Here is a 7,000-nt window from a genome sequence, read left to right as displayed (position 1 = left end):
GGAAACTACAGCTCCCAGAATGCACGGCACTCAGGCGACCCAATTGGCTGCCCGTGCCTAATGTTGAAAAACCCGGGATTAGAATCTGAGCCGCCGTGAGTTCTGGAACCGTGGTCAGCACCCTTACGGGACAGGTTAGCAAACCGTCGTTAAAATGATCATTTCACTCCCTTTTCTAGGCGTTTACGAAATTTGATACTTTACCATTGGGCTGATTATTTGATCGCTACTTAATGCAGACCGAATTTGAGGGCTCATTGCCAGGAGTCTTTTTGTAGGCGCTGCACTTTCTTTGGACAATTGTTTTCAACTCTGCTCTAGAAATGAGTTGGGCAATCTTGTTAAGACCGGTCAAAATGAATACATTTTATTTGAAAATTTAGTGAAAGCATACTGGGATAGAAGCTTTTATACGGTATTTTTAAGTGGTTGTTCTTCAATAATTTTAGACCTGGTAGTATATTTGATAAGCAAGTATAAACCTACAGTTTTTCCAGCGAGTATACAAAACAAGTTTACAATATAGTCTCCAAACTAAAGAATTACACTGCACTGGCTAACTAAAAGGGAGTAGGATCACACTTTTCATATTACTATTACATGCTAACTACTATGGTTGTGTTAGGCAGAATAGATAGAAAAGGAAGGCAAGGACTGGCAGGGAGGTATGTCTCATCCACTAATTCTACAGTCCTGAGCCCAGTCAGATAAGATTGCTAGGTGTTCCAAAAATCACTAGAGCTAGGACAGTGCAGGAGGAGGGGAGAGCCTTTGAAATTCTGTGTATCTTCACTATCTAGGAAAGAAAGCCTTTGAAACTGTATGTTAATCCCAAGATCTGGAGAAAGGAGGAGGAAGGGGAACCTAGAAGCTGGCTACAAGCATAAAGGCCCCTAAAATCCCAATGGTTGGAGCACTCAGTCTAGCTGGGGGCCTGCTTGAGCTTTGTGCTCAGGTGTATTTAATAAGTAAACTTGCTATCTCATTTCCACTATATGTATTGCTTCTCACCTAAATTTGATGGGGGAACTCAAGAGTTGGAAATTTTTAGTTTTAAGTGATAGTTAATAAGCTCAGTAATTAATGCATGTAAAAAGCTCTTGTTTCAGCATATGAAGGTATGACTCAACCAGACTCCAGGAGACCACAAGCAATTCAACCTTTGTGCACCAGGGGAACTGCAAGCAATCAAGATGGTATCTGAGCCATTGTGCTCCAGAGAGAGACATCCCACAGTCCCACAGCCCAGGACACAGATGAAGAACCTTGATGCCAGGGAAATTGCTGGTCTGCAGCTTTTATCTGGTTAACTTTTTCCCTGAATTCCAAACCCCTCAACTATACTTTTTTCCCTCCTTAAAAAAAGGGTGAGCTTGAAATAAAGTGCAAGATGGTCTTTAGGGTACGAGTACATAACCTGCCATCTTCTCAGATTGCCAGCCATGTGAATAAAGGGTCCATAAAGATTCAATGCTTGTCTCTACTTATTGGTTCTGGTGGTGATAGGCAGCAGGAACACTAAGTTTTTTGGTTTCAAATTCATCTCTCATGAGCAAGACAAGAACCGAGGAGAGGAAGCCCCCTCGCTCAGATCTTCCCAGTAACAATTTTAACTGTGAACTCAGTAAGATTTCAGGGAATATAGAATGAAATGGAAACTATAATCTTCGGAGAAGACTTGAAGGAGGAACTAGAGCTAGGGCTTAAAAGATGGGTAGACTAAACAGTTAAGTAGAAGATAAAAAACGTTAGTACAGACAGCCAGTGGGGGGGCAGGCAGGTGGTAATGAAGCTGTGCTCCCAGGAAGCAAGAAATTAACCTTATAGCGCCACAGAATGTATCACAGGAGTTTCCAATTTCTATTATCCATTTCTCCATTGCCTCTTGCAACCTTAGCTTCTGAACTTGCTTCTTTCTGAAACAGCAATGTCCAAAATCTCTGATAATTTATTTTTTGGGAAAATTCAGTAACTCATGCTTCTAGATTTCCAGGCACTTGATTCTGTGAGCATTCCCTCCTTCCTGGGTTGTCCTATCCCTCTGACTACACGTGCTTAACTCTTTTTCCCCCCTCTTTTCTCCCCACTGTTTAGTCTGAAGACACATTTCCTAATTCCAAAGGGGGAATTAAGACTAGGATTTTTTCTTCTTCTAACCAGGAAACCTCTTACCTAGAAAGCAGTCTTGCTATATAGGTGTAAGAACAAAGCAGGCCTGAATGCTGTCTTCTACTAATCTTCCTTCTCTGGAATAGCTGGTGAGGATTAAGGAGACTGTTTAGCTCAGGGAGAGTGAAAGGGTTTATACTTTTCTCCAATTTACTGGGGTAATGAATGACCTGGGAGAGGGATTCCAGAAGCCCAGAGCGTACTTGAGGAGCACAGATTCATACAAGTTTATAGCAATAGCAGGACCAGTTTTGTCTGGTTTATGTGACCTAGGATCCTGAGGAAAGGGCCAAAGGATTTCTTAAGTGGGGTTAAATAAGTATAGTCATGGCTCTTAGAGAGTGGCCAGATTTTCCTGGCACAGCCCCACATACCCAAGTATAAAATCAAATTGCTACACTTTAAATTGCCTCATATTGTATACCCTGCAAGCTCCAATCAATTTGGAGGATGCTACTAACCAACATTATGAACCACTCAACAAGATAGCATTTTTTTGGCAGGCCCAAGCTCCACAAGAAAGACTGCCCATCTCATCAGCACATACACCTGGGCTATGTGATAGCTGATCACCCTGACTCATCTCCCCCATCTCTCATTCACCTGCCCAACACTACTGGCAGTATCTAAATAAAACAATACCTTTTATGGTGTTAATGGCCTCCTCAAAAACTTATCTTGAAATTTGAGCTTTCAAGGGCTGCCATAGTTACATTCATTCCACCAGTTTTCACTCAGTGTTTCTGAGTTAGGGATTGACAAATGAAACATGTTTTAGAAAGGTTAAGCTGCTTGTATAACAAGGATGAATTGACAAACAGAATAGTGACAGGAAGGAAACTATTACTGTACTAGTGGATGGCTACCTTCAACAGCAGTTTCAGGAGAGTGCTCTATACAAGTTCAGATAACACAGTTAAGATACTAGGTGGAAAGGAAACTCGAACAGCACTTGTGGATAGCAACTTCTCTCAACAAAACAAAGAAAGTTTTCTAATTAGGATGAGAACTCCTCGTTGGTATACTCTTTGGTCCTCCTTTATCTATGATCTATGACATTGAAGAAGGGACTGCCACTATGAAATACCTATTCATAGGTTGTCAAGAGCCCCAAATGAGCATTAACTTTCCTCTTTATTATGTATTATTAATAGGTGTTACAAGCACGTGATAACAAAAACCCAAGAGTGCAAAATGTTATACACTGAGTTCCATGTGTTTTTTCTATGCATTTGTCCACAAGAGGGGCTGCAGTTCTTTCAGAATGATCAACGTGGCCTGAAAATCAAAAAGAAGGTTAGAAGCGAAGTTAAAGACTTTCAGTAATAAAATTCCACCATAATATTTGGATAGAGGGGCTAAGTATCCTGCCTTATTACGAAAAGGTTCTAGCTGGGCTGCTGCACAGGGGTTAGTACTGAACAAATAGGAGGCCCTCTCAGGGAGAGGAAAAGGAAACATGTTGGGGATCAGTGAGTGACGGCTTCCACCACCCCTCTAGATGCAAACTGCTAGCCTACCATTCTCCAAAGCAATGAGGTTTCAAGTAGGTGGACAGAAGAGTCTTAAAGAATCCATCCTAAATACCATGCAATGTCAGGGCCAAAATAATATAGAAGAATTAGCCATCTCAAGATGAGACACTAAATCTTTTTTCCCCATGTAATACATCAGTTAATGTCTGAGAAAAAGAAGAGGTGGAAGTATAAATACATTTAAGAATAAAGGCACTGAAATATTTTTCAGGTGCCTTTACTGAATTAACTGGGAAGAAGTTGTCTTTTCTTTAAGAAAGTAATAAAAGCATTATTGACATTTTAATTTTATCTTCTTTTGTTTCAGGAACACAGATCTATGGGTAGGGGCATTCTCATGCTCCTCCACCCAGGTGTCATCCCATGACCCAGGAGATGATGAGCTAATCTTGTCTCACCTTTGGCTTTAGGCTGTTAAGGCCACTGAGTCATGGAATCCTGGGAACAGCGAGTTCTGTTGTGTATTCCATCTGTTTCCTTGTTAATAAAGTCTTAAAATGGAGCTGGCATTGAGGATTAGTGGGTCTGCTTTGCTTCCCTGATAGGTGCTTGCTAAACCATGAGTTACCCTGGCTGTATTTTACATATTAATGATACTTTGTAAGAATTCTTTCACTTGTAAAACTCTCCTATTGTTGGTTGGAATGTCACATCTCCTGTTCTAGTAACTTTTGAAATCCTAATAAAAGGAGGATGAGGCTTCCCACTCTCCACTGTTGGTCAGAGCTAGCCACAGTCCTCTGTTTGTTATGGCTAATCATCCTGCTTGCTGGATTTATCTCAGCATCCACGATTGTAAAAAATAACACTTCATTCTTTGAAGGGTTTCTAAAAAGCAATGAAACCTATAAAAGTGATTGAAAGTTAAGTGAATGGTTAAAGGTCTTATTTTAATTTATACTTGGAAGACTCTGAGTGGTTAAAGCTCAAAAGGGTCACTTGTAAGAGTGGGAGTCTTACTTTCCACCCTGCCCCCATTATTTTTTTTAATGCATTAGTGTTTTATTCAAATTGGATAGTGAACCTTTTCCCTTAAGTATATTTTATTGATTATGTTGTTACAGTAGTTCCAATTCTTTTCCCTTTGCTCCCCTCTGCCCAGTACCCCCTTCCCTCCAGCAATCCCACCCCCCTTAGTTCATGTCCATGGGTCATGCATATAAGTTCTTTGGCTTCACTCTTTTCTATGTTATTCTTACTTCCCCCTGTCTATATTGTGCCAATCAATTATGCTTCTTAATCCCTGCACCATTTCCCCATTTCTCCCCTTCCCTCCTCCCAGCTGATAACCCTCCAAATAATCCCCATACCTATGATTCTGTTCCTATTCTGGTTTGCTTAGTTGGATTTTGTTTTATTTTTACACTCAGTTGTTGATAGTTGTGAGTTTGTTGCCATTTTAGTGTTCATAGTTTTGATCTTCTTAAGTCAAACTCTTTGACATTTCATATAATAATGGCTTGGTGATGGTGAACTCTTAGCTTTACCTTGTCTGGGAAGCACTTCATCTGTCCTTCCATTCTAAATGATAGCTTTGCTGGATAGAGTAATCTTGGTTGTAGGTTGCTTTTCATCACATTGAATACTGCTTGCCAGTCCCTTCTTGCCTGCAAATTTATTTTGAGAAATCAGCTGATAGTCTTATAGATACCCCTTTGCAGGCAACTCTCCGCTTCTCTCTTGATCTTTCACCTTTGGCATTTTAATCATGATGTGGCTTGGTGTGGTCCCCTCTGGGTCCAGCTCACCGGGGACTCTCCGTGCTTTCTGGACTTGTATGTCTATTTCCTTCACCAAATTTGGGAAGTTTTCCTCCATTATTTTTTCACGTAAGTTTTCAATTTCTTACTCTTCCTCTTCTCTTTCTGGCACCCCCATGATTCGGATGTTGGCACGTTTAAAGTTGTCCCAGAGGTTCCCAAGCCTCACCTCATTTTTTTCAATTCTTGTTTCCTCACTCTGTACTGATTGTTTTTTTCTTCCTTATGTTCCAAATCATTGATTTGAACCCCAGTTTTCTTCCCTTCACCATTGGTTTTGTGTAGATTTTTCTTCGTTTCACTTAGCAGAGCCTTCACTTCTTCTCTTATGCGTTTGTCATAATCAAGCTTATCTGTCAAGCCTGTGAGAACTTTATCACCAGTGTTTTGAATTCTGTGTCTGTTAGGTTGGCTATCTCCTCATCACTTAGTTCTCCCAGTGGAACCTTGATCTGTTCCCCACTTTGGGCCATACTTCTCTGTTTCCTCATCTTGACAGGCTCCTGTGTTTGTTTGCCTCTGTGTCTTAGATAGAGCTCTCACATTGATAGACTTTGAATAAAGCAGATTACCTTCCATAATGTGGTTTGGCATCATCCATTCAGCTGAAGACCTGAATAAACAAAAGACTGACATCCCCCAAAGAATACTGAAGTCTCCAACAGACAGCCTTTGGACTTGAACTGCCACATAGGCTCCTTGCTGAGTTTCCAACCCAACAGTCTCCTGCAGATTTTGGACTTTCCAGCCTCCATAACCACATGAGCCAATTCTTTAAAACATGTTTGTTTATATGTATCACACACATACCATTCCTATTTGTTCTTTTTCTCTTGGAATTCAGGGTAGGGGAGAGGAGTAATCCACTGCCAGGTAGCTTTTAAATACTGAAGTCTTCATCCACTAATTATATGTGATGGTCCACCTCATTTTGTACTTCATTAACATCAGTTAGAGATATGAAAAATTTGGTCATTACTCTCTCTGGAGAGAAAGAAAAATCATCGCATGGGTGAATTATGTGCTCTCATATATGGCATATATGGGGGACCTAAAAATTGAATCTATTTATAAAAAATTGTGTATTAATTCTTACATGTTTAAACTTCAGTCACCTTAAAAGTACTCTCCATTTGATGCAATACACCTATTGAGACGTTTTTCCATTGCTCAGATTTTGAACTCATTGATTTTGATGCCTTTTAGTGCTTCTGCTGTTTTTTGTTTCACCTCTTCCACATGAGCAAAATGTTTCCCTTTGAGGATTTTTTTCATCTGGGGAAACAACAAAAATACCACCTGGGGCAAGATCAGGTGAATAGGAAGGGTAGAGTATGGTGGTTATGCCGTTTTAGTCAAAAACTACTCACCCTGGCTGCTGTGGCACAGTGGATTGAGCACTGGCCTGCGAGCCAAGTGTCACTGGTTCAATTCCCAGTCAGGGCACATTACTAGGTTGCATGTCAGCTTCCCAGTTGGGGGCGCAAGTGAGAGGCAACCACACAGTGATGTTTCTCTCCCTCTCTTTCTCCTTTC

The 7,000-nt window shown here is 40.7% G+C and overlaps 1 long non-coding RNA gene across 1 annotated transcript; it reads left to right on the top strand.

Moving 5' to 3' along the window:
• Positions 1–63: 63 nt before the first annotated feature.
• On the top strand, positions 64–4,213 carry LOC150021426 (uncharacterized). The gene is made up of 3 exons (XR_016511109.1): positions 64–134; positions 1,098–1,287; positions 4,012–4,213. It is a non-coding gene; the product is annotated as an uncharacterized LOC150021426 (long non-coding RNA).
• The last annotated feature ends 2,787 nt before the right edge of the window (positions 4,214–7,000 follow it).

The sequence above is a fragment of the Furipterus horrens genome, unplaced genomic scaffold (assembly GCF_987537825.1).
Source record: "Furipterus horrens unplaced genomic scaffold, mFurHor1.1.pri manual_scaffold_1, whole genome shotgun sequence".
In the NCBI taxonomy this organism is placed as follows: domain Eukaryota; kingdom Metazoa; phylum Chordata; class Mammalia; order Chiroptera; family Furipteridae; genus Furipterus; species Furipterus horrens.
Note: the sequence above shows the minus strand (reverse complement) of the source record. Positions and strands in the feature narration are given on the sequence as shown.